The 27300-nt window shown below is 45.7% G+C and overlaps 1 protein-coding gene across 1 annotated transcript in view; it reads left to right on the forward strand.

Moving 5' to 3' along the window:
• The window catches only part of LOC310778840 (eosinophil peroxidase-like), a gene marked incomplete at its 5' end in the record, with an annotated part of 122900 nt that overhangs the window by 70956 nt on the left and 24644 nt on the right, over nt 1-27300 (forward strand). The gene's annotated exons all lie outside the window — the stretch shown is intronic.

A 27300-nucleotide genomic window follows, 5' to 3' on the forward strand; every position in this document is an offset into this window, starting at 1 on the left:
TTTCTGCTCCCTTTTGGACCAGGAATCCAACTGCGCCATGCGCGGGCCTCTCCGGGCACCGTAAAAAACCTCATTTTCGTAACCCTAACCCTAGATGTGGGTATGGCAATTTGCAATGGTTCGGCAACGAAACTCCTGAGCGAAAAGGGCCCCATACGTTTTCTGCTCCCTTTTGGACCAGGAATCCAACTGCGCCATGCGCGGGCCTCTCCGGGGACCGTAAAAAACCTCATTTTCGTAACCCTAACCCTAGATGTGGGTATGGCAATTTGCAATGGTTCGGCAACGAAACTCCTGAGCGAAAAGGGCCCCATACGTTTTCTGCTCCCTTTTGGACCAGGAATCCAACTGCGCCATGCGCGGGCCTCTCCGGGCACCGTAAAAAACCTCATTTTCGTAACCCTAACCCTAGGTGCTAGTCGGGGTTAGACAATTGCTCGGCAACGAAACTCCTGAGCGAAAAGGGCCCCATACGTTTTCTGCTCCCTTTTGGACCAGGAATCCAACTGCGCCATGCGCGGGCCTCTCCGGGCACCGTAAAAAACCTCATTTTCGTAACCCTAACCCTAGATGTGGGTATGGCAATTTGCAATGGTTCGGCAACGAAACTCCTGAGCGAAAAGGGCCCCATACGTTTTCTGCTCCCTTTTGGACCAGGAATCCAACTGCGCCATGCGCGGGCCTCTCCGGGCACCGTAAAAAAACTCATTTTCGTAACCCTAACCCTAGGTGCTAGTCGGGGTTAGACAATTGCTCGGCAACGAAACTCCTGAGCGAAAAGGGCCCCATACGTTTTCTGCTCCCTTTTGGACCAGGAATCCAACTGCGCCATGCGCGGGCCTCTCCGGGCACCGTAAAAAACCTCATTTTCGTAACCCTAACCCTAGATGTGGGTATGGCAATTTGCAATGGTTCGGCAACGAAACTCCTGAGCGAAAAGGGCCCCATACGTTTTCTGCTCCCTTTTGGACCAGGAATCCAACTGCGCCATGCGCGGGCCTCTCCGGGCACCGTAAAAAAACTCATTTTCGTAACCCTAACCCTAGGTGCTAGTCGGGGTTAGACAATTGCTCGGCAACGAAACTCCTGAGCGAAAAGGGCCCCATACGTTTTCTGCTCCCTTTTGGACCAGGAATCCAACTGCGCCATGCGCGGGCCTCTCCGGGCACCGTAAAAAAACTCATTTTCGTAACCCTAACCCTAGATGTGGGTATGGCAATTTGCAATGGTTCGGCAACGAAACTCCTGAGCGAAAAGGGCCCCATACGTTTTCTGCTCCCTTTTGGACCAGGAATCCAACTGCGCCATGCGCGGGCCTCTCCGGGCACCGTAAAAAAACTCATTTTCGTAACCCTAACCCTAGATGTGGGTATGGCAATTTGCAATGGTTCGGCAACGAAACTCCTGAGCGAAAAGGGCCCCATACGTTTTCTGCTCCCTTTTGGACCAGGAATCCAACTGCGCCATGCGCGGGCCTCTCCGGGCACCGTAAAAAAACTCATTTTCGTAACCCTAACCCTAGATGTGGGTATGGCAATTTGCAATGGTTCGGCAACGAAACTCCTGAGCGAAAAGGGCCCCATACGTTTTCTGCTCCCTTTTGGACCAGGAATCCAACTGCGCCATGCGCGGGCCTCTCCGGGCACCGTAAAAAAACTCATTTTCGTAACCCTAACCCTAGATGTGGGTATGGCAATTTGCAATGGTTCGGCAACGAAACTCCTGAGCGAAAAGGGCCCCATACGTTTTCTGCTCCCTTTTGGACCAGGAATCCAACTGCGCCATGCGCGGGCCTCTCCGGGCACCGTAAAAAACCTCATTTTCGTAACCCTAACCCTAGATGTGGGTATGGCAATTTGCAATGGTTCGGCAACGAAACTCCTGAGCGAAAAGGGCCCCATACGTTTTCTGCTCCCTTTTGGACCAGGAATCCAACTGCGCCATGCGCGGGCCTCTCCGGGGACCGTAAAAAACCTCATTTTCGTAACCCTAACCCTAGATGTGGGTATGGCAATTTGCAATGGTTCGGCAACGAAACTCCTGAGCGAAAAGGGCCCCATACGTTTTCTGCTCCCTTTTGGACCAGGAATCCAACTGCGCCATGCGCGGGCCTCTCCGGGCACCGTAAAAAACCTCATTTTCGTAACCCTAACCCTAGGTGCTAGTCGGGGTTAGACAATTGCTCGGCAACGAAACTCCTGAGCGAAAAGGGCCCCATACGTTTTCTGCTCCCTTTTGGACCAGGAATCCAACTGCGCCATGCGCGGGCCTCTCCGGGCACCGTAAAAAACCTCATTTTCGTAACCCTAACCCTAGATGTGGGTATGGCAATTTGCAATGGTTCGGCAACGAAACTCCTGAGCGAAAAGGGCCCCATACGTTTTCTGCTCCCTTTTGGACCAGGAATCCAACTGCGCCATGCGCGGGCCTCTCCGGGCACCGTAAAAAACCTCATTTTCGTAACCCTAACCCTAGATGTGGGTATGGCAATTTGCAATGGTTCGGCAACGAAACTCCTGAGCGAAAAGGGCCCCATACGTTTTCTGCTCCCTTTTGGACCAGGAATCCAACTGCGCCATGCGCGGGCCTCTCCGGGGACCGTAAAAAACCTCATTTTCGTAACCCTAACCCTAGATGTGGGTATGGCAATTTGCAATGGTTCGGCAACGAAACTCCTGAGCGAAAAGGGCCCCATACGTTTTCTGCTCCCTTTTGGACCAGGAATCCAACTGCGCCATGCGCGGGCCTCTCCGGGCACCGTAAAAAAACTCATTTTCGTAACCCTAACCCTAGGTGCTAGTCGGGGTTAGACAATTGCTCGGCAACGAAACTCCTGAGCGAAAAGGGCCCCATACGTTTTCTGCTCCCTTTTGGACCAGGAATCCAACTGCGCCATGCGCGGGCCTCTCCGGGCACCGTAAAAAACCTCATTTTCGTAACCCTAACCCTAGATGTGGGTATGGCAATTTGCAATGGTTCGGCAACGAAACTCCTGAGCGAAAAGGGCCCCATACGTTTTCTGCTCCCTTTTGGACCAGGAATCCAACTGCGCCATGCGCGGGCCTCTCCGGGCACCGTAAAAAAACTCATTTTCGTAACCCTAACCCTAGGTGCTAGTCGGGGTTAGACAATTGCTCGGCAACGAAACTCCTGAGCGAAAAGGGCCCCATACGTTTTCTGCTCCCTTTTGGACCAGGAATCCAACTGCGCCATGCGCGGGCCTCTCCGGGCACCGTAAAAAAACTCATTTTCGTAACCCTAACCCTAGATGTGGGTATGGCAATTTGCAATGGTTCGGCAACGAAACTCCTGAGCGAAAAGGGCCCCATACGTTTTCTGCTCCCTTTTGGACCAGGAATCCAACTGCGCCATGCGCGGGCCTCTCCGGGCACCGTAAAAAAACTCATTTTCGTAACCCTAACCCTAGATGTGGGTATGGCAATTTGCAATGGTTCGGCAACGAAACTCCTGAGCGAAAAGGGCCCCATACGTTTTCTGCTCCCTTTTGGACCAGGAATCCAACTGCGCCATGCGCGGGCCTCTCCGGGCACCGTAAAAAAACTCATTTTCGTAACCCTAACCCTAGATGTGGGTATGGCAATTTGCAATGGTTCGGCAACGAAACTCCTGAGCGAAAAGGGCCCCATACGTTTTCTGCTCCCTTTTGGACCAGGAATCCAACTGCGCCATGCGCGGGCCTCTCCGGGCACCGTAAAAAAACTCATTTTCGTAACCCTAACCCTAGATGTGGGTATGGCAATTTGCAATGGTTCGGCAACGAAACTCCTGAGCGAAAAGGGCCCCATACGTTTTCTGCTCCCTTTTGGACCAGGAATCCAACTGCGCCATGCGCGGGCCTCTCCGGGCACCGTAAAAAACCTCATTTTCGTAACCCTAACCCTAGATGTGGGTATGGCAATTTGCAATGGTTCGGCAACGAAACTCCTGAGCGAAAAGGGCCCCATACGTTTTCTGCTCCCTTTTGGACCAGGAATCCAACTGCGCCATGCGCGGGCCTCTCCGGGGACCGTAAAAAACCTCATTTTCGTAACCCTAACCCTAGATGTGGGTATGGCAATTTGCAATGGTTCGGCAACGAAACTCCTGAGCGAAAAGGGCCCCATACGTTTTCTGCTCCCTTTTGGACCAGGAATCCAACTGCGCCATGCGCGGGCCTCTCCGGGCACCGTAAAAAACCTCATTTTCGTAACCCTAACCCTAGGTGCTAGTCGGGGTTAGACAATTGCTCGGCAACGAAACTCCTGAGCGAAAAGGGCCCCATACGTTTTCTGCTCCCTTTTGGACCAGGAATCCAACTGCGCCATGCGCGGGCCTCTCCGGGCACCGTAAAAAACCTCATTTTCGTAACCCTAACCCTAGATGTGGGTATGGCAATTTGCAATGGTTCGGCAACGAAACTCCTGAGCGAAAAGGGCCCCATACGTTTTCTGCTCCCTTTTGGACCAGGAATCCAACTGCGCCATGCGCGGGCCTCTCCGGGCACCGTAAAAAACCTCATTTTCGTAACCCTAACCCTAGATGTGGGTATGGCAATTTGCAATGGTTCGGCAACGAAACTCCTGAGCGAAAAGGGCCCCATACGTTTTCTGCTCCCTTTTGGACCAGGAATCCAACTGCGCCATGCGCGGGCCTCTCCGGGGACCGTAAAAAACCTCATTTTCGTAACCCTAACCCTAGATGTGGGTATGGCAATTTGCAATGGTTCGGCAACGAAACTCCTGAGCGAAAAGGGCCCCATACGTTTTCTGCTCCCTTTTGGACCAGGAATCCAACTGCGCCATGCGCGGGCCTCTCCGGGCACCGTAAAAAAACTCATTTTCGTAACCCTAACCCTAGGTGCTAGTCGGGGTTAGACAATTGCTCGGCAACGAAACTCCTGAGCGAAAAGGGCCCCATACGTTTTCTGCTCCCTTTTGGACCAGGAATCCAACTGCGCCATGCGCGGGCCTCTCCGGGCACCGTAAAAAACCTCATTTTCGTAACCCTAACCCTAGATGTGGGTATGGCAATTTGCAATGGTTCGGCAACGAAACTCCTGAGCGAAAAGGGCCCCATACGTTTTCTGCTCCCTTTTGGACCAGGAATCCAACTGCGCCATGCGCGGGCCTCTCCGGGCACCGTAAAAAACCTCATTTTCGTAACCCTAACCCTAGATGTGGGTATGGCAATTTGCAATGGTTCGGCAACGAAACTCCTGAGCGAAAAGGGCCCCATACGTTTTCTGCTCCCTTTTGGACCAGGAATCCAACTGCGCCATGCGCGGGCCTCTCCGGGCACCGTAAAAAAACTCATTTTCGTAACCCTAACCCTAGATGTGGGTATGGCAATTTGCAATGGTTCGGCAACGAAACTCCTGAGCGAAAAGGGCCCCATACGTTTTCTGCTCCCTTTTGGACCAGGAATCCAACTGCGCCATGCGCGGGCCTCTCCGGGCACCGTAAAAAAACTCATTTTCGTAACCCTAACCCTAGGTGCTAGTCGGGGTTAGACAATTGCTCGGCAACGAAACTCCTGAGCGAAAAGGGCCCCATACGTTTTCTGCTCCCTTTTGGACCAGGAATCCAACTGCGCCATGCGCGGGCCTCTCCGGGCACCGTAAAAAAACTCATTTTCGTAACCCTAACCCTAGATGTGGGTATGGCAATTTGCAATGGTTCGGCAACGAAACTCCTGAGCGAAAAGGGCCCCATACGTTTTCTGCTCCCTTTTGGACCAGGAATCCAACTGCGCCATGCGCGGGCCTCTCCGGGCACCGTAAAAAACCTCATTTTCGTAACCCTAACCCTAGGTGCTAGTCGGGGTTAGACAATTGCTCGGCAACGAAACTCCTGAGCGAAAAGGGCCCCATACGTTTTCTGCTCCCTTTTGGACCAGGAATCCAACTGCGCCATGCGCGGGCCTCTCCGGGCACCGTAAAAAAACTCATTTTCGTAACCCTAACCCTAGATGTGGGTATGGCAATTTGCAATGGTTCGGCAACGAAACTCCTGAGCGAAAAGGGCCCCATACGTTTTCTGCTCCCTTTTGGACCAGGAATCCAACTGCGCCATGCGCGGGCCTCTCCGGGCACCGTAAAAAACCTCATTTTCGTAACCCTAACCCTAGGTGCTAGTCGGGGTTAGACAATTGCTCGGCAACGAAACTCCTGAGCGAAAAGGGCCCCATACGTTTTCTGCTCCCTTTTGGACCAGGAATCCAACTGCGCCATGCGCGGGCCTCTCCGGGCACCGTAAAAAACCTCATTTTCGTAACCCTAACCCTAGATGTGGGTATGGCAATTTGCAATGGTTCGGCAACGAAACTCCTGAGCGAAAAGGGCCCCATACGTTTTCTGCTCCCTTTTGGACCAGGAATCCAACTGCGCCATGCGCGGGCCTCTCCGGGCACCGTAAAAAAACTCATTTTCGTAACCCTAACCCTAGGTGCTAGTCGGGGTTAGACAATTGCTCGGCAACGAAACTCCTGAGCGAAAAGGGCCCCATACGTTTTCTGCTCCCTTTTGCACCAGGAATCCAACTGCGCCATGCGCGGGCCTCTCCGGGCACCGTAAAAAAACTCATTTTCGTAACCCTAACCCTAGATGTGGGTATGGCAATTTGCAATGGTTCGGCAACGAAACTCCTGAGCGAAAAGGGCCCCATACGTTTTCTGCTCCCTTTTGGACCAGGAATCCAACTGCGCCATGCGCGGGCCTCTCCGGGCACCGTAAAAAAACTCATTTTCGTAACCCTAACCCTAGGTGCTAGTCGGGGTTAGACAATTGCTCGGCAACGAAACTCCTGAGCGAAAAGGGCCCCATACGTTTTCTGCTCCCTTTTGGACCAGGAATCCAACTGCGCCATGCGCGGGCCTCTCCGGGCACCGTAAAAAACCTCATTTTCGTAACCCTAACCCTAGATGTGGGTATGGCAATTTGCAATGGTTCGGCAACGAAACTCCTGAGCGAAAAGGGCCCCATACGTTTTCTGCTCCCTTTTGGACCAGGAATCCAACTGCGCCATGCGCGGGCCTCTCCGGGCACCGTAAAAAACCTCATTTTCGTAACCCTAACCCTAGATGTGGGTATGGCAATTTGCAATGGTTCGGCAACGAAACTCCTGAGCGAAAAGGGCCCCATACGTTTTCTGCTCCCTTTTGGACCAGGAATCCAACTGCGCCATGCGCGGGCCTCTCCGGGGACCGTAAAAAACCTCATTTTCGTAACCCTAACCCTAGATGTGGGTATGGCAATTTGCAATGGTTCGGCAACGAAACTCCTGAGCGAAAAGGGCCCCATACGTTTTCTGCTCCCTTTTGGACCAGGAATCCAACTGCGCCATGCGCGGGCCTCTCCGGGCACCGTAAAAAACCTCATTTTCGTAACCCTAACCCTAGGTGCTAGTCGGGGTTAGACAATTGCTCGGCAACGAAACTCCTGAGCGAAAAGGGCCCCATACGTTTTCTGCTCCCTTTTGGACCAGGAATCCAACTGCGCCATGCGCGGGCCTCTCCGGGCACCGTAAAAAACCTCATTTTCGTAACCCTAACCCTAGATGTGGGTATGGCAATTTGCAATGGTTCGGCAACGAAACTCCTGAGCGAAAAGGGCCCCATACGTTTTCTGCTCCCTTTTGGACCAGGAATCCAACTGCGCCATGCGCGGGCCTCTCCGGGCACCGTAAAAAAACTCATTTTCGTAACCCTAACCCTAGGTGCTAGTCGGGGTTAGACAATTGCTCGGCAACGAAACTCCTGAGCGAAAAGGGCCCCATACGTTTTCTGCTCCCTTTTGGACCAGGAATCCAACTGCGCCATGCGCGGGCCTCTCCGGGCACCGTAAAAAACCTCATTTTCGTAACCCTAACCCTAGATGTGGGTATGGCAATTTGCAATGGTTCGGCAACGAAACTCCTGAGCGAAAAGGGCCCCATACGTTTTCTGCTCCCTTTTGGACCAGGAATCCAACTGCGCCATGCGCGGGCCTCTCCGGGCACCGTAAAAAAAACTCATTTTCGTAACCCTAACCCTAGGTGCTAGTCGGGGTTAGACAATTGCTCGGCAACGAAACTCCTGAGCGAAAAGGGCCCCATACGTTTTCTGCTCCCTTTTGGACCAGGAATCCAACTGCGCCATGCGCGGGCCTCTCCGGGCACCGTAAAAAACCTCATTTTCGTAACCCTAACCCTAGATGTGGGTATGGCAATTTGCAATGGTTCGGCAACGAAACTCCTGAGCGAAAAGGGCCCCATACGTTTTCTGCTCCCTTTTGGACCAGGAATCCAACTGCGCCATGCGCGGGCCTCTCCGGGCACCGTAAAAAAACTCATTTTCGTAACCCTAACCCTAGATGTGGGTATGGCAATTTGCAATGGTTCGGCAACGAAACTCCTGAGCGAAAAGGGCCCCATACGTTTTCTGCTCCCTTTTGGACCAGGAATCCAACTGCGCCATGCGCGGGCCTCTCCGGGCACCGTAAAAAAACTCATTTTCGTAACCCTAACCCTAGATGTGGGTATGGCAATTTGCAATGGTTCGGCAACGAAACTCCTGAGCGAAAAGGGCCCCATACGTTTTCTGCTCCCTTTTGGACCAGGAATCCAACTGCGCCATGCGCGGGCCTCTCCGGGCACCGTAAAAAACCTCATTTTCGTAACCCTAACCCTAGATGTGGGTATGGCAATTTGCAATGGTTCGGCAACGAAACTCCTGAGCGAAAAGGGCCCCATACGTTTTCTGCTCCCTTTTGGACCAGGAATCCAACTGCGCCATGCGCGGGCCTCTCCGGGCACCGTAAAAAACCTCATTTTCGTAACCCTAACCCTAGATGTGGGTATGGCAATTTGCAATGGTTCGGCAACGAAACTCCTGAGCGAAAAGGGCCCCATACGTTTTCTGCTCCCTTTTGGACCAGGAATCCAACTGCGCCATGCGCGGGCCTCTCCGGGGACCGTAAAAAACCTCATTTTCGTAACCCTAACCCTAGATGTGGGTATGGCAATTTGCAATGGTTCGGCAACGAAACTCCTGAGCGAAAAGGGCCCCATACGTTTTCTAGGGTAGGGTTAGGGTTAGGGTTAGGGTTAGGGTTAGGGTTAGGGTTAGGGTTAGGGTTAGGGTTAGGGTTAGGGTTAGGGTTAGGGTTAGGGTTAGGGTTAGGGTTAGGGTTAGGGTTAGGGTTAGGGTTAGGGTTAGGGTTAGGGTTAGGGTTAGGGTTAGGGTTAGGGTTAGGGTTAGGGTTAGGGTTAGGGTTAGGGTTAGGGTTAGGGTTAGGGTTAGGGTTAGGGTTAGGGTTAGGGTTAGGGTTAGGGTTAGGGTTAGGGTTAGGGTTAGGGTTAGGGTTAGGGTTAGGGTTAGGGTTAGGGTTAGGGTTAGGGTTAGGGTTAGGGTTAGGGTTAGGGTTAGGGTTAGGGTTAGGGTTAGGGTTAGGGTTAGGGTTAGGGTTAGGGTTAGGGTTAGGGTTAGGGTTAGGGTTAGGGTTAGGGTTAGGGTAGGAGATCTGAGCCACGATCGCCGGGGCGGCGATCGTATCTTTCCCATGTTAAACCTAATTTATGCAAATTTATTCGAGTTATGCAAATAAAAAAAAGTAGCTCCTCCCACTTTAGCAAAGTACCCTACCAAACTTAGGAGATCGAGGTACCCCACTAAAACCACGCCCCCGAGGCTCTACGACCTTCGGGGGCGGAGTTACACTTTTTTGGCTCCTCCCCCCCCCGCCGGAAGCCAGGGAAAGGGGGCGGAGCCTATTTTCTTCCACATTCGAACTCCTTGGGGGCGTGGCTACAGATCCCGCCTACTTTGGTTAGGCCACGCCCACCGGAAGTTTGCTATGTAAACCCTACCTAAACCCTAGTGTTTTTTACTAAGTGTTTCAGCCAAAATCCTTCCTCAGGGGATGTGATAGGAGTGCGTTTCAGGTCATTTGGAGTCGAATGGTACTATCGCCGGAAGTACTTTTTTTTTTTTTCATAGGAAAAGTACTTATGTTTTTTTTTTTTTTTTTTTTTTTTTTTTTTTGGTGGGAAAATTAAGTATAGCCATGTAGGTACTCTACAGACTCCATTTTTGGCGAGGAGCCCGAAAAAATAGGTTTTACCTGGATCCGAATTTTGGCAAATTTTAGGAGTGCTCCAAATGACACCAAAGTTACAGGGAAGCTTCATCATGATGAGAAGATACGCCTGAACGAGTTTGGTGTCATTTGGAAAAACTTTGGTCAAAAAAAAAAAAAAAAATGACCCCAAAGTTACAGGGATTCTTCATCATGATGAGAAGATACGCCTGAACGAGTTTGGTGTCATTTGGAATAACTTTGGGTTTTTTGAAAAAAAAAAAAAAGACGGATGTCGGATGCAACAATTCACTAAAAATCAGTAATTGAAGCTAGCCCTTTCAAAGTTGCTGGACACGTAGGAGACAGTCTAAAGCCTACTCTCATCAAAGGGTAGGCTAATCGGAGCTACGCTGAGCGAGCTGTGGTCCCGCAGAGTTGAAAAAAGAAAAAAAAACGCACGAAATTACGAAATCCAGCAAAATTGACATCTCTTTTTGTCAATTTGACACAGTTCCACTCAACCTTGAGCCGAAATTTTGGCTACAGTGTATGTTGACAACCCCTAGTACATGCTCAAACCGTCATTTTGGTTGTAGCTTCAATTACTGAATTTTAGTGAATATAAAGATACGACATTTTTTTTGTAAAGAAAAAAAGTTCCGTTTTGACCTCCCATTTTTTGTGGGCTGAAAGAGGAGTGTGAGAGGAGTTCCCACAAAAAAGATTAGAATTTTAAGTGACTTCCCCTAGGAGTTATTCAGGTTTGATTTTTTTTTTTTTTTTTTTTTTTTTTTTTTCAAATTTTTTTTTTTTTTTTTTATAGCCATGTAGGTACTCTAAGGACTCCATTTTTGGCGAGGAGCCCGAAAACCGAGTTCATTTTGGCCAAAAAGCAAGGGAAATGGCCGAAACGCGACTTCCGGTTTTTCGTTTCCGTTTTGACCTCCCATTTTTTGTGGGCGGGAAGAGGGGTGTGAGAGGAGTTCCCCCAAGAAAGGACAGCCTTCTAGTCCTTTTACTTTAGGAGTTATTAGCACCCCTAGTTTCAACATTTTTAAACGATTGGACCGCCCCCCTGCCTAGGGGGAGGGGACTTGTGCTAATCTTTTCTCAGGATCTGCTCTCCTATAGGAGGGCTACATGCTCCAATTGAAATTATAGCTCCAGGTGGTCCAGGGGAGTTAATTGACAACCCTAGCTGAAATTTGCACTAGGTTGTTAGGGTTGTAGACCGTTGACCCATTGTGAAGGGCTAAGTTGGAACTAGGGTTAGGAAGTTAGACATGTAGTCTTATGTAGTTTTATGCGCTGGTCCCGAATATGGGCGGGGCTTCCGCCGGAAGTGACCGGAAGTGGGTGTAAATAGGCTTTGAACATGGCATTTTGGCCAACCCTAGGCTGTTTTGAGGGAGGGTTGTTGGGGGGGTGTCATATGAGCATGAATTGGGTTGATTGGAGTCGTTTGGTGAAACGGCAGGGAGAGTTTTTTTTTTTTTTTGTATGGGAAAAGTACTTGGTTTTTTTTTTTTTTTTTTTTTTTTGAAAAGTGTTGAAATTTTACCAAGTGTTTGGGTGGTTAGGGTTTTGAGTGTTTTTTTGTGGGGTTGTGTTAGGAGCACGTTTCATGCGATTTGGGAGTTTGGAAGTACTTGGTGTTTTTTTTTTTTTTTTTTTCATTAAATTTTTTTTTTTTTTTATAGCCATGTAGGTACTCTAAGGACTCCATTTTTGGCGAGGAGCTCGAAAAACGACTTCATTTTGGCCAAAAAGCAAGGGAAATGGCCCAAAATGGCCCAAACGCGTTTTTTTTTTTTTTTTTTTTTTTATTTTATTTTATTTTGAAATTTTTTGTTTTTTTCATAGCCAAGTAACCACTCTAACGACTGGGAATATTACGGGGAACTTGAATAACTACTTTTTAGCTTGATCCGAGCAAGGGAAATTCTACTTCCTGTTTTGGTCATTTTCTTTTATTTTGAAGGCCAAAAACAGGAAGTGGTTTTTTTGCTAACTATTTTAACTTTTTTTTTTTTTTTTTTTTTTTTTTTTTATTTTGAAAATTTTTATTTTTTTCATAGCCAAGTAACCACTCTAACGACTGGGAATATTACGGGGAACTTGAATAACTACTTTTTAGCTTGATCCGAGCAAGGGAAATTCTACTTCCTGTTTTGGTCATTTTCTTTTATTTTGAAGGCCAAAAACAGGAAGTGTTTTTTTTGCTAACTATTTTAACTTTTTTTTTTTTTTTTTTTTTTTTATTTTATTTTGAAATTTTTTATTTTTTTCATAGCCAAGTAACCACTCTAACGACTGGGAATATTACGGGGAACTTGAATAACTACTTTTTAGCTTGATCCGAGCAAGGGAAATTCTACTTCCTGTTTTGGTCATTTTCTTTTATTTTGAAGGCCAAAAACAGGAAGTGGTTTTTTTGCTAACTATTTTAACTTTTTTTTTTTTTTTTTTTTTTTTTTTTTTTTTTAGCTAATGCTAAGCTAACTTTTTTTTTTCTTTTTTTTATGCTAAGCTAATGCTAAGCTAACATGCTAGCAACTTTTTTTTTTCTTTTTTTTATGCTAAGCTAATGCTAAGCTAAACTTCTTTAAGTTTAGGGCCAAGATCGAATTTAAACGTGAATTGGAGGGGTTAAGGTGGGTATTTGTGGTAGGATGGGGTTAGTTAGCGTTAGCGGGTTAGGGTTAGGGTTAGGGTTAGGGTTAGGGTTAGGGTTAGGGTTAGGGTTAGGGTTAGGGTTAGGGTTAGGGTTAGGGTTAGGGTTAGGGTTAGGGTTAGGGTTAGGGTTAGGATATAGGGTACGTTGCCCAACGCTTTCGTCAAACTTCCCGCCTCAATCACGGGATCATAGGCTCCACCCATTTATGTAAAGTAGAGGAGGGGGAAATACATGATGTATTAAAAGGACAAGTGGCCACGCCCACCGGAAGTGGGCGTAAACATTATTTTAAAAAGTTTTCAATGTAAAAGTGAAAAGTCAACATGGGATCATAGCTTAATCCTGCCGGCTACCCCCCCTAATTCGGGTACGGGCTTTCCAACGCACATTTTATAAAGTGTGTACGACCTTCAGGGGCGGAGCTATGGCCGTTTTAAAATAAAAAAATTAAAAATTCAAACATGTTTTTTTTTCACCAAACACATCCTATATGACGTAGTTTTGGTCGCTGAGCACGAATATCAAGTTTATTTTTGGGTACGACTTCCGGTTCCGGAGATATGGCCGTTTAAAAAAAAAAAAAAAAAGTGTTGAAATTTTACCAAGTGTTTGAGCCAAAATCCTTCCTCAGGGGATGTGATAGGAGTGCGTTTCAGGTCATTTGGAGTCGAATGGTACTAGGGTTGAAAGTTGTTTTTAGGGTTGTTTTTTACATAGGAAAAGTACTTGTGTTTTTTTTTTTTTTTTTTTTCATTAAATTTTTTTTTTTTTTTTTATAGCCATGTAGGTACTCTAAGGACTCCATTTTTGGCGAGGAGCCCGAAAAAATAGGTTTTACCTGGATCCGAGTTTCGGCAAATTTTAGGAGTGCTCCAAATGACACCAAAGTTACAGGGAAGCTTCATCATGATGAGAAGATACGCCTGAACGAGTTTGGTGTCATTTGGAAAAACTTTGGTCAAAAAAAAAAAAAAAAAAAAGGCCAAAGTCACAGGGATTCTTCATCATGATGAGAAGATACGCCTGAACGAGTTTGGTGTCATTTGGAATAACTTTGGTTTTTTGGAAAAAAAAAAAAAAGACGGATGTCGGATGCAACAATTCACTAAAAATCAGTAATTGAAGCTAGCCCTTTCAAAGTTGCTGGACACGTAGGAGACAGTCTAAAGCCTACTCTCATCAAAGGGTAGGCTAATCGGAGCTACGCTGAGCGAGCTGTGGTCCCGCAGAGTTGGAAAAAAAAAAAAAACGCACGAAATTACGAAATCCAGCAAAATTGACATCTCTTTTTGTCAATTTGACACAGTTCCACTCAACCTAGAGCCGAAATTTTGGCTACAGTGTATGTTGACCACCCCTAGTACATGCTCAAACCGTCATTTTGGTTGTAGCTTCAATTACTGAATTTTAGTGAATATAAAGATACGACATTTTTTTTGTAAAGAAAAAAAGTTCCGTTTTGACCTCCCATTTTTTGTGGGCTAGGGTTAGGGTTAGGGTTAGGGTTAGGGTTAGGGTTAGGGTTAGGGTTAGGGTTAGGGTTAGGGTTAGGGTTAGGGTTAGGGTTAGGGTTAGGGTTAGGGTTAGGGTTAGGGTTAGGGTTAGGGTTAGGGTTAGGGTTAGGGTTAGGGTTAGGGTTAGGGTTAGGGTTAGGGTTAGGGGTTAGGGTTAGGGTTAGGGTTAGGGTAGGGGATCTGAGCCACGATGGCCCGCGGGCCATCCCTATCTTTCCCATGTTAAATCTAATTTATACTAATTTATGCGAGTTATGCAAATAAAAAAAAGTAGCTCCTCCCACTTTAGCAAAGTACCCTACCAAACTTAGGAGATCGAGGTACCCCACTAAAACCACACCCCCGAGGCTCTACGACCTTCAGGGGCGGAGTTACACTTTTTTGGCTCCTCCCCCCCCCGCCGGAAGCCAGGGAAAGGGGGCGGAGCCTATTTTTTTGCACATTCGAACTCCTTGAGGGCGTGGCTACAGATCCCCCCTACTTTGGTTAGGCCACGCCCACCGGAAGTTTGCTATGTAAACCCTAGTGAAACCCTAGTTTTTTTTACTAAGTGTTTCAGCCAAAATCCTTCCTCAGGGGATGTGATAGGAGTGCGTTTCAGGTCATTTGGAGTCGAATGGTACTATCGCCGGAAGTACTTTTTTTTTTTTTTACATAGGAAAAGTACTTAGGTTTTTTTTTTTTTTTTTTTTTTTTGAAAAGTGTTGAAATTTTACCAAGTGTTTGGGTGGTTAGGGTTTTGAGTGTTTTTTTGTGGGGTTGTGTTAGGAGCACGTTTCATGCAATTTGAGAGTTTTGAAGTACTTGGTGTTTTTTTTTTTTTTGAGGGTTAGGGTTAGGGTTAGGGTTAGGGTTAGGGTTAGGGTTAGGGTTAGGGTTAGGGTTAGGGTTAGGGTTAGGGTTAGGGTTAGGGTTAGGGTTAGGGTTAGGGTTAGGGTTAGGGTTAGGGTTAGGGTTAGGGTTAGGGTTAGGGTTAGGGTTAGGGTTAGGGTTAGGGTTAGGGTTAGGGTTAGGATAAGGGGGGTTTTGCCACGATCGTACGCGTACGATCCCTATCTTTCCCATGTTAAACCTAATTTATGCAAATATATGCGAGTTATGCAAATAAAAAAAAGTAGCTCCTCCCACTTTAGCAAAGTACCCTACCAAACTTAGGAGGTCGAGGTACCCCACTAAAACCACACCCCCGAGGCTCTACGACCTTCGGGGGCGGAGTTACACTTTTTTGGCTCCTCCCCCCCCCGCCGGAAGCCAGGGAAAGGGGGCGGAGCCTATTTTCTTCCACATTCGAACTCCTTGGGGGCGTGGCTACAGATCCCGCCTACTTTGGTTAGGCCACGCCCACCGGAAGTTTGCTATGTAAACCCTACCTAAACCCTAGTGTTTTTTACTAAGTGTTTCAGCCAAAATCCTTCCTCAGGGGATGTGATAGGAGTGCGTTTCAGGTCATTTGGAGTCGAATGGTACTATCGCCGGAAGTACTTTTTTTTTTTTACATAGGAAAAGTACTTGGGTTTTTTTTTTTTTTTTTTTTTTTTTTTTTTTGGTGGGAAAATTAAGTATAGCCATGTAGGTACTCTACACACTCCATTTTTGGCGAGGAGCCCGAAAAAATAGGTTTTACCTGGATCCGAATTTCGGCAAATTTTAGGAGTGCTCCAAATGACACCAAAGTTACAGGGAAGCTTCATCATGATGAGAAGATACGCCTGAACGAGTTTGGTGTCATTTGGAAAAACTTTGGTCAAAAAAAAAAAAAAAAAAGACACCAAAGTTACAGGGATTCTTCATCATGATGAGAAGATACGCCTGAACGAGTTTGGTGTCATTTGGAATAACTTTGGTTTTTTGGAAAAAAAAAAAAAAGACGGATGTCGGATGCAACAATTCACTAAAAATCAGTAATTGAAGCTAGCCCTTTCAAAGTTGCTGGACACGTAGGAGACAGTCTAAAGCCTACTCTCAGCAAAGGGTAGGCTAATCGGAGCTACGCTGAGCGAGCTGTGGTCCCGCAGAGTTGAAAAAAAAAAAAAAAACGCACGAAATTACGAAATCCAGCAAAATTGACATCTCTTTTTGTCAATTTGACACAGTTCCACTCAACCTTGAGCCGAAATTTTGGCTACAGTGTATGTTGACAACCCCTAGTACATGCTCAAACCGTCATTTTGGTTGTAGCTTCAATTACTGAATTTTAGTGAATATAAAGATACGACCTTTTTTTAGTAAAGAAAAAAAGTTCCGTTTTGACCTCCCATTTTTTGTGGGCTGAAAGAGGAGTGTGAGAGGAGTTCCCACAAAAAAAATTAGAATTTTAAGTGACTTCCCCTAGGAGTTATTCAGGTTTGATTTTTTTTTTTTTTTTTTTTTTTTTTTTTTCAAATTTTTTTTTTTTTTTTTTATAGCCATGTAGGTACTCTAAGGACTCCATTTTTGGCGAGGAGCCCGAAAACCGAGTTCATTTTGGCCAAAAAGCAAGGGAAATGGCCGAAACGCGACTTCCGATTTTTAGGGGGCGTTTTGACCTCCCATTTTTTGTGGGCGGGAAGAGGGGTGTGAGAGGAGTTCCCCCAAGAAAGGACAGCCTTCTAGTCCTTTTACTTTAGGAGTTATTAGCACCCCTAGTTTCAACATTTTTAAACGATTGGACCGCCCCCCTGCCTAGGGGGAGGGGACTTGTGCTAATCTTTTCTCAGGATCTGCTCTCCTATAGGAGGGCTACATGCTCCAATTGAAATTATAGCTCCAGGTGGTCCAGGGGAGTTAATTGACAACCCTAGCTGAAATTTGCACTAGGTTGTTAGGGTTGTAGACCGTTGAGGGTAGGGTTAGGGTTAGGGTTAGGGTTAGGGTTAGGGTTAGGGTTAGGGTTAGGGTTAGGGTTAGGGTTAGGGTTAGGGTTAGGGTTAGGGTTAGGGTTAGGGTTAGGGTTAGGGTTAGGGTTAGGGTTAGGGTTAGGGTTAGGGTTAGGGTTAGGGTTAGGGTTAGGGTTAGGGTTAGGGTTAGGGTTAGGGTTAGGGTTAGGGTTAGGGTTAGGGTTAGGATAAGGGGGGTTTTGCCACGATCGTACGCGTACGATCCCTATCTTTCCCATGTTAAACCTAATTTATGCAAATATATGCGAGTTATGCAAATAAAAAAAAGTAGCTCCTCCCACTTTAGCAAAGTACCCTACCAAACTTAGGAGGTCGAGGTACCCCACTAAAACCACACCCCCGAGGCTCTACGACCTTCGGGGGCGGAGTTACACTTTTTTGGCTCCTCCCCCCCCCGCCGGAAGCCAGGGAAAGGGGGCGGAGCCTATTTTCTTCCACATTCGAACTCCTTGGGGGCGTGGCTACAGATCCCGCCTACTTTGGTTAGGCCACGCCCACCGGAAGTTTGCTATGTAAACCCTACCTAAACCCTAGTGTTTTTTACTAAGTGTTTCAGCCAAAATCCTTCCTCAGGGGATGTGATAGGAGTGCGTTTCAGGTCATTTGGAGTCGAATGGTACTATCGCCGGAAGTACTTTTTTTTTTTTACATAGGAAAAGTACTTGGGTTTTTTTTTTTTTTTTTTTTTTTTTTTTTTTGGTGGGAAAATTAAGTATAGCCATGTAGGTACTCTACACACTCCATTTTTGGCGAGGAGCCCGAAAAAATAGGTTTTACCTGGATCCGAATTTCGGCAAATTTTAGGAGTGCTCCAAATGACACCAAAGTTACAGGGAAGCTTCATCATGATGAGAAGATACGCCTGAACGAGTTTGGTGTCATTTGGAAAAACTTTGGTCAAAAAAAAAAAAAAAAAAGACACCAAAGTTACAGGGATTCTTCATCATGATGAGAAGATACGCCTGAACGAGTTTGGTGTCATTTGGAATAACTTTGGTTTTTTGGAAAAAAAAAAAAAAGACGGATGTCGGATGCAACAATTCACTAAAAATCAGTAATTGAAGCTAGCCCTTTCAAAGTTGCTGGACACGTAGGAGACAGTCTAAAGCCTACTCTCAGCAAAGGGTAGGCTAATCGGAGCTACGCTGAGCGAGCTGTGGTCCCGCAGAGTTGAAAAAAAAAAAAAAAACGCACGAAATTACGAAATCCAGCAAAATTGACATCTCTTTTTGTCAATTTGACACAGTTCCACTCAACCTTGAGCCGAAATTTTGGCTACAGTGTATGTTGACAACCCCTAGTACATGCTCAAACCGTCATTTTGGTTGTAGCTTCAATTACTGAATTTTAGTGAATATAAAGATACGACCTTTTTTTAGTAAAGAAAAAAAGTTCCGTTTTGACCTCCCATTTTTTGTGGGCTGAAAGAGGAGTGTGAGAGGAGTTCCCACAAAAAAAATTAGAATTTTAAGTGACTTCCCCTAGGAGTTATTCAGGTTTGATTTTTTTTTTTTTTTTTTTTTTTTTTTTTTCAAATTTTTTTTTTTTTTTTTTATAGCCATGTAGGTACTCTAAGGACTCCATTTTTGGCGAGGAGCCCGAAAACCGAGTTCATTTTGGCCAAAAAGCAAGGGAAATGGCCGAAACGCGACTTCCGATTTTTAGGGGGCGTTTTGACCTCCCATTTTTTGTGGGCGGGAAGAGGGGTGTGAGAGGAGTTCCCCCAAGAAAGGACAGCCTTCTAGTCCTTTTACTTTAGGAGTTATTAGCACCCCTAGTTTCAACATTTTTAAACGATTGGACCGCCCCCCTGCCTAGGGGGAGGGGACTTGTGCTAATCTTTTCTCAGGATCTGCTCTCCTATAGGAGGGCTACATGCTCCAATTGAAATTATAGCTCCAGGTGGTCCAGGGGAGTTAATTGACAACCCTAGCTGAAATTTGCACTAGGTTGTTAGGGTTGTAGACCGTTGAGGGTAGGGTTAGGGTTAGGGTTAGGGTTAGGGTTAGGGTTAGGGTTAGGGTTAGGGTTAGGGTTAGGGTTAGGGTTAGGGTTAGGGTTAGGGTTAGGGTTAGGGTTAGGGTTAGGGTTAGGGTTAGGGTTAGGGTTAGGGTTAGGGTTAGGGTTAGGGTTAGGGTTAGGGTTAGGGTTAGGGTTAGGGTTAGGGTTAGGGTTAGGGTTAGGGTTAGGATAAGGGGGGTTTTGCCACGATCGTACGCGTACGATCCCTATCTTTCCCATGTTAAACCTAATTTATGCAAATATATGCGAGTTATGCAAATAAAAAAAAGTAGCTCCTCCCACTTTAGCAAAGTACCCTACCAAACTTAGGAGGTCGAGGTACCCCACTAAAACCACACCCCCGAGGCTCTACGACCTTCGGGGGCGGAGTTACACTTTTTTGGCTCCTCCCCCCCCCGCCGGAAGCCAGGGAAAGGGGGCGGAGCCTATTTTCTTCCACATTCGAACTCCTTGGGGGCGTGGCTACAGATCCCGCCTACTTTGGTTAGGCCACGCCCACCGGAAGTTTGCTATGTAAACCCTACCTAAACCCTAGTGTTTTTTACTAAGTGTTTCAGCCAAAATCCTTCCTCAGGGGATGTGATAGGAGTGCGTTTCAGGTCATTTGGAGTCGAATGGTACTATCGCCGGAAGTACTTTTTTTTTTTTACATAGGAAAAGTACTTGGGTTTTTTTTTTTTTTTTTTTTTTTTTTTTTTTGGTGGGAAAATTAAGTATAGCCATGTAGGTACTCTACACACTCCATTTTTGGCGAGGAGCCCGAAAAAATAGGTTTTACCTGGATCCGAATTTCGGCAAATTTTAGGAGTGCTCCAAATGACACCAAAGTTACAGGGAAGCTTCATCATGATGAGAAGATACGCCTGAACGAGTTTGGTGTCATTTGGAAAAACTTTGGTCAAAAAAAAAAAAAAAAAAGACACCAAAGTTACAGGGATTCTTCATCATGATGAGAAGATACGCCTGAACGAGTTTGGTGTCATTTGGAATAACTTTGGTTTTTTGGAAAAAAAAAAAAAAGACGGATGTCGGATGCAACAATTCACTAAAAATCAGTAATTGAAGCTAGCCCTTTCAAAGTTGCTGGACACGTAGGAGACAGTCTAAAGCCTACTCTCAGCAAAGGGTAGGCTAATCGGAGCTACGCTGAGCGAGCTGTGGTCCCGCAGAGTTGAAAAAAAAAAAAAAAACGCACGAAATTACGAAATCCAGCAAAATTGACATCTCTTTTTGTCAATTTGACACAGTTCCACTCAACCTTGAGCCGAAATTTTGGCTACAGTGTATGTTGACAACCCCTAGTACATGCTCAAACCGTCATTTTGGTTGTAGCTTCAATTACTGAATTTTAGTGAATATAAAGATACGACCTTTTTTTAGTAAAGAAAAAAAGTTCCGTTTTGACCTCCCATTTTTTGTGGGCTGAAAGAGGAGTGTGAGAGGAGTTCCCACAAAAAAAATTAGAATTTTAAGTGACTTCCCCTAGGAGTTATTCAGGTTTGATTTTTTTTTTTTTTTTTTTTTTTTTTTTTTCAAATTTTTTTTTTTTTTTTTTATAGCCATGTAGGTACTCTAAGGACTCCATTTTTGGCGAGGAGCCCGAAAACCGAGTTCATTTTGGCCAAAAAGCAAGGGAAATGGCCGAAACGCGACTTCCGATTTTTAGGGGGCGTTTTGACCTCCCATTTTTTGTGGGCGGGAAGAGGGGTGTGAGAGGAGTTCCCCCAAGAAAGGACAGCCTTCTAGTCCTTTTACTTTAGGAGTTATTAGCACCCCTAGTTTCAACATTTTTAAACGATTGGACCGCCCCCCTGCCTAGGGGGAGGGGACTTGTGCTAATCTTTTCTCAGGATCTGCTCTCCTATAGGAGGGCTACATGCTCCAATTGAAATTATAGCTCCAGGTGGTCCAGGGGAGTTAATTGACAACCCTAGCTGAAATTTGCACTAGGTTGTTAGGGTTGTAGACCGTTGAGGGTAGGGTTAGGGTTAGGGTTAGGGTTAGGGTTAGGGTTAGGGTTAGGGTTAGGGTTAGGGTTAGGGTTAGGGTTAGGGTTAGGGTTAGGGTTAGGGTTAGGGTTAGGGTTAGGGTTAGGGTTAGGGTTAGGGTTAGGGTTAGGGTTAGGGTTAGGGTTAGGGTTAGGGTTAGGGTTAGGGTTAGGGTTAGGGTTAGGGTTAGGGTTAGGGTTAGGGTTAGGATAAGGGGGGTTTTGCCACGATCGTACGCGTACGATCCCTATCTTTCCCATGTTAAACCTAATTTATGCAAATATATGCGAGTTATGCAAATAAAAAAAAGTAGCTCCTCCCACTTTAGCAAAGTACCCTACCAAACTTAGGAGGTCGAGGTACCCCACTAAAACCACACCCCCGAGGCTCTACGACCTTCGGGGGCGGAGTTACACTTTTTTGGCTCCTCCCCCCCCCGCCGGAAGCCAGGGAAAGGGGGCGGAGCCTATTTTCTTCCACATTCGAACTCCTTGGGGGCGTGGCTACAGATCCCGCCTACTTTGGTTAGGCCACGCCCACCGGAAGTTTGCTATGTAAACCCTACCTAAACCCTAGTGTTTTTTACTAAGTGTTTCAGCCAAAATCCTTCCTCAGGGGATGTGATAGGAGTGCGTTTCAGGTCATTTGGAGTCGAATGGTACTATCGCCGGAAGTACTTTTTTTTTTTTACATAGGAAAAGTACTTGGGTTTTTTTTTTTTTTTTTTTTTTTTTTTTTTTTGGTGGGAAAATTAAGTATAGCCATGTAGGTACTCTACACACTCCATTTTTGGCGAGGAGCCCGAAAAAATAGGTTTTACCTGGATCCGAATTTCGGCAAATTTTAGGAGTGCTCCAAATGACACCAAAGTTACAGGGAAGCTTCATCATGATGAGAAGATACGCCTGAACGAGTTTGGTGTCATTTGGAAAAACTTTGGTCAAAAAAAAAAAAAAAAAAGACACCAAAGTTACAGGGATTCTTCATCATGATGAGAAGATACGCCTGAACGAGTTTGGTGTCATTTGGAATAACTTTGGTTTTTTGGAAAAAAAAAAAAAAGACGGATGTCGGATGCAACAATTCACTAAAAATCAGTAATTGAAGCTAGCCCTTTCAAAGTTGCTGGACACGTAGGAGACAGTCTAAAGCCTACTCTCAGCAAAGGGTAGGCTAATCGGAGCTACGCTGAGCGAGCTGTGGTCCCGCAGAGTTGAAAAAAAAAAAAAAAAACGCACGAAATTACGAAATCCAGCAAAATTGACATCTCTTTTTGTCAATTTGACACAGTTCCACTCAACCTTGAGCCGAAATTTTGGCTACAGTGTATGTTGACAACCCCTAGTACATGCTCAAACCGTCATTTTGGTTGTAGCTTCAATTACTGAATTTTAGTGAATATAAAGATACGACCTTTTTTTAGTAAAGAAAAAAAGTTCCGTTTTGACCTCCCATTTTTTGTGGGCTGAAAGAGGAGTGTGAGAGGAGTTCCCACAAAAAAAATTAGAATTTTAAGTGACTTCCCCTAGGAGTTATTCAGGTTTGATTTTTTTTTTTTTTTTTTTTTTTTTTTTTTCAAATTTTTTTTTTTTTTTTTTATAGCCATGTAGGTACTCTAAGGACTCCATTTTTGGCGAGGAGCCCGAAAACCGAGTTCATTTTGGCCAAAAAGCAAGGGAAATGGCCGAAACGCGACTTCCGATTTTTAGGGGGCGTTTTGACCTCCCATTTTTTGTGGGCGGGAAGAGGGGTGTGAGAGGAGTTCCCCCAAGAAAGGACAGCCTTCTAGTCCTTTTACTTTAGGAGTTATTAGCACCCCTAGTTTCAACATTTTTAAACGATTGGACCGCCCCCCTGCCTAGGGGGAGGGGACTTGTGCTAATCTTTTCTCAGGATCTGCTCTCCTATAGGAGGGCTACATGCTCCAATTGAAATTATAGCTCCAGGTGGTCCAGGGGAGTTAATTGACAACCCTAGCTGAAATTTGCACTAGGTTGTTAGGGTTGTAGACCGTTGAGGGTAGGGTTAGGGTTAGGGTTAGGGTTAGGGTTAGGGTTAGGGTTAGGGTTAGGGTTAGGGTTAGGGTTAGGGTTAGGGTTAGGGTTAGGGTTAGGGTTAGGGTTAGGGTTAGGGTTAGGGTTAGGGTTAGGGTTAGGGTTAGGGTTAGGGTTAGGGTTAGGGTTAGGGTTAGGGTTAGGGTTAGGGTTAGGGTTAGGGTTAGGGTTAGGGTTAGGATAAGGGGGGTTTTGCCACGATCGTACGCGTACGATCCCTATCTTTCCCATGTTAAACCTAATTTATGCAAATATATGCGAGTTATGCAAATAAAAAAAAGTAGCTCCTCCCACTTTAGCAAAGTACCCTACCAAACTTAGGAGGTCGAGGTACCCCACTAAAACCACACCCCCGAGGCTCTACGACCTTCGGGGGCGGAGTTACACTTTTTTGGCTCCTCCCCCCCCCGCCGGAAGCCAGGGAAAGGGGGCGGAGCCTATTTTCTTCCACATTCGAACTCCTTGGGGGCGTGGCTACAGATCCCGCCTACTTTGGTTAGGCCACGCCCACCGGAAGTTTGCTATGTAAACCCTACCTAAACCCTAGTGTTTTTTACTAAGTGTTTCAGCCAAAATCCTTCCTCAGGGGATGTGATAGGAGTGCGTTTCAGGTCATTTGGAGTCGAATGGTACTATCGCCGGAAGTACTTTTTTTTTTTTACATAGGAAAAGTACTTGGGTTTTTTTTTTTTTTTTTTTTTTTTTTTTTTTGGTGGGAAAATTAAGTATAGCCATGTAGGTACTCTACACACTCCATTTTTGGCGAGGAGCCCGAAAAAATAGGTTTTACCTGGATCCGAATTTCGGCAAATTTTAGGAGTGCTCCAAATGACACCAAAGTTACAGGGAAGCTTCATCATGATGAGAAGATACGCCTGAACGAGTTTGGTGTCATTTGGAAAAACTTTGGTCAAAAAAAAAAAAAAAAAAGACACCAAAGTTACAGGGATTCTTCATCATGATGAGAAGATACGCCTGAACGAGTTTGGTGTCATTTGGAATAACTTTGGTTTTTTGGAAAAAAAAAAAAAAGACGGATGTCGGATGCAACAATTCACTAAAAATCAGTAATTGAAGCTAGCCCTTTCAAAGTTGCTGGACACGTAGGAGACAGTCTAAAGCCTACTCTCAGCAAAGGGTAGGCTAATCGGAGCTACGCTGAGCGAGCTGTGGTCCCGCAGAGTTGAAAAAAAAAAAAAAAACGCACGAAATTACGAAATCCAGCAAAATTGACATCTCTTTTTGTCAATTTGACACAGTTCCACTCAACCTTGAGCCGAAATTTTGGCTACAGTGTATGTTGACAACCCCTAGTACATGCTCAAACCGTCATTTTGGTTGTAGCTTCAATTACTGAATTTTAGTGAATATAAAGATACGACCTTTTTTTAGTAAAGAAAAAAAGTTCCGTTTTGACCTCCCATTTTTTGTGGGCTGAAAGAGGAGTGTGAGAGGAGTTCCCACAAAAAAAATTAGAATTTTAAGTGACTTCCCCTAGGAGTTATTCAGGTTTGATTTTTTTTTTTTTTTTTTTTTTTTTTTTTTCAAATTTTTTTTTTTTTTTTTTATAGCCATGTAGGTACTCTAAGGACTCCATTTTTGGCGAGGAGCCCGAAAACCGAGTTCATTTTGGCCAAAAAGCAAGGGAAATGGCCGAAACGCGACTTCCGATTTTTAGGGGGCGTTTTGACCTCCCATTTTTTGTGGGCGGGAAGAGGGGTGTGAGAGGAGTTCCCCCAAGAAAGGACAGCCTTCTAGTCCTTTTACTTTAGGAGTTATTAGCACCCCTAGTTTCAACATTTTTAAACGATTGGACCGCCCCCCTGCCTAGGGGGAGGGGACTTGTGCTAATCTTTTCTCAGGATCTGCTCTCCTATAGGAGGGCTACATGCTCCAATTGAAATTATAGCTCCAGGTGGTCCAGGGGAGTTAATTGACAACCCTAGCTGAAATTTGCACTAGGTTGTTAGGGTTGTAGACCGTTGAGGGTAGGGTTAGGGTTAGGGTTAGGGTTAGGGTTAGGGTTAGGGTTAGGGTTAGGGTTAGGGTTAGGGTTAGGGTTAGGGTTAGGGTTAGGGTTAGGGTTAGGGTTAGGGTTAGGGTTAGGGTTAGGGTTAGGGTTAGGGTTAGGGTTAGGGTTAGGGTTAGGGTTAGGGTTAGGGTTAGGGTTAGGGTTAGGGTTAGGGTTAGGGTTAGGGTTAGGGTTAGGATAAGGGGGGTTTTGCCAGGAGGTTAGGGTTAGGGTTAGGGTTAGGGTTAGGGTTAGGGTTAGGGTTAGGGTTAGGGTTAGGGTTAGGGTTAGGGTTAGGGTTAGGGTTAGGGTTAGGGTTAGGGTTAGGGTTAGGGTTAGGGTTAGGGTTAGGGTTAGGGTTAGGGTTAGGGTTAGTGTTAGGGTTAGTGTTAGGGTTAGGGTTAGGGTTAGGGTTAGGGTTAGGTTAGGGTTAGGGTTAGGGTTAGGGTTAGGGTTAGGGTTAGGGTTAGGGTTAGGGTTAGGGTTAGGGTTAGGGTTAGGGTTAGGGTTAGGGTTAGGGTTAGGGTTAGGGTTAGGGTTAGGGTTAGGGTTAGGGTTAGGATAAGGGGGGTTTTGCCACGATCGTACGCGTACGATCCCTATCTTTCCCATGTTAAACCTAATTTATGCAAATATATGCGAGTTATGCAAATAAAAAAAAGTAGCTCCTCCCACTTTAGCAAAGTACCCTACCAAACTTAGGAGGTCGAGGTACCCCACTAAAACCACACCCCCGAGGCTCTACGACCTTCGGGGGCGGAGTTACACTTTTTTGGCTCCTCCCCCCCCCGCCGGAAGCCAGGGAAAGGGGGCGGAGCCTATTTTCTTCCACATTCGAACTCCTTGGGGGCGTGGCTACAGATCCCGCCTACTTTGGTTAGGCCACGCCCACCGGAAGTTTGCTATGTAAACCCTACCTAAACCCTAGTGTTTTTTACTAAGTGTTTCAGCCAAAATCCTTCCTCAGGGGATGTGATAGGAGTGCGTTTCAGGTCATTTGGAGTCGAATGGTACTATCGCCGGAAGTACTTTTTTTTTTTTACATAGGAAAAGTACTTGGGTTTTTTTTTTTTTTTTTTTTTTTTTTTTTTTTGGTGGGAAAATTAAGTATAGCCATGTAGGTACTCTACACACTCCATTTTTGGCGAGGAGCCCGAAAAAATAGGTTTTACCTGGATCCGAATTTCGGCAAATTTTAGGAGTGCTCCAAATGACACCAAAGTTACAGGGAAGCTTCATCATGATGAGAAGATACGCCTGAACGAGTTTGGTGTCATTTGGAAAAACTTTGGTCAAAAAAAAAAAAAAAAAAGACACCAAAGTTACAGGGATTCTTCATCATGATGAGAAGATACGCCTGAACGAGTTTGGTGTCATTTGGAATAACTTTGGTTTTTTGGAAAAAAAAAAAAAAGACGGATGTCGGATGCAACAATTCACTAAAAATCAGTAATTGAAGCTAGCCCTTTCAAAGTTGCTGGACACGTAGGAGACAGTCTAAAGCCTACTCTCAGCAAAGGGTAGGCTAATCGGAGCTACGCTGAGCGAGCTGTGGTCCCGCAGAGTTGAAAAAAAAAAAAAAAAACGCACGAAATTACGAAATCCAGCAAAATTGACATCTCTTTTTGTCAATTTGACACAGTTCCACTCAACCTTGAGCCGAAATTTTGGCTACAGTGTATGTTGACAACCCCTAGTACATGCTCAAACCGTCATTTTGGTTGTAGCTTCAATTACTGAATTTTAGTGAATATAAAGATACGACCTTTTTTTAGTAAAGAAAAAAAGTTCCGTTTTGACCTCCCATTTTTTGTGGGCTGAAAGAGGAGTGTGAGAGGAGTTCCCACAAAAAAAATTAGAATTTTAAGTGACTTCCCCTAGGAGTTATTCAGGTTTGATTTTTTTTTTTTTTTTTTTTTTTTTTTTTTCAAATTTTTTTTTTTTTTTTTTATAGCCATGTAGGTACTCTAAGGACTCCATTTTTGGCGAGGAGCCCGAAAACCGAGTTCATTTTGGCCAAAAAGCAAGGGAAATGGCCGAAACGCGACTTCCGATTTTTAGGGGGCGTTTTGACCTCCCATTTTTTGTGGGCGGGAAGAGGGGT

Source organism: Poromitra crassiceps (genome assembly GCF_964638095.1).
Source record: "Poromitra crassiceps genome assembly, chromosome: 6".
Taxonomy (NCBI): Eukaryota; Metazoa; Chordata; class Actinopteri; order Beryciformes; family Melamphaidae; genus Poromitra; species Poromitra crassiceps.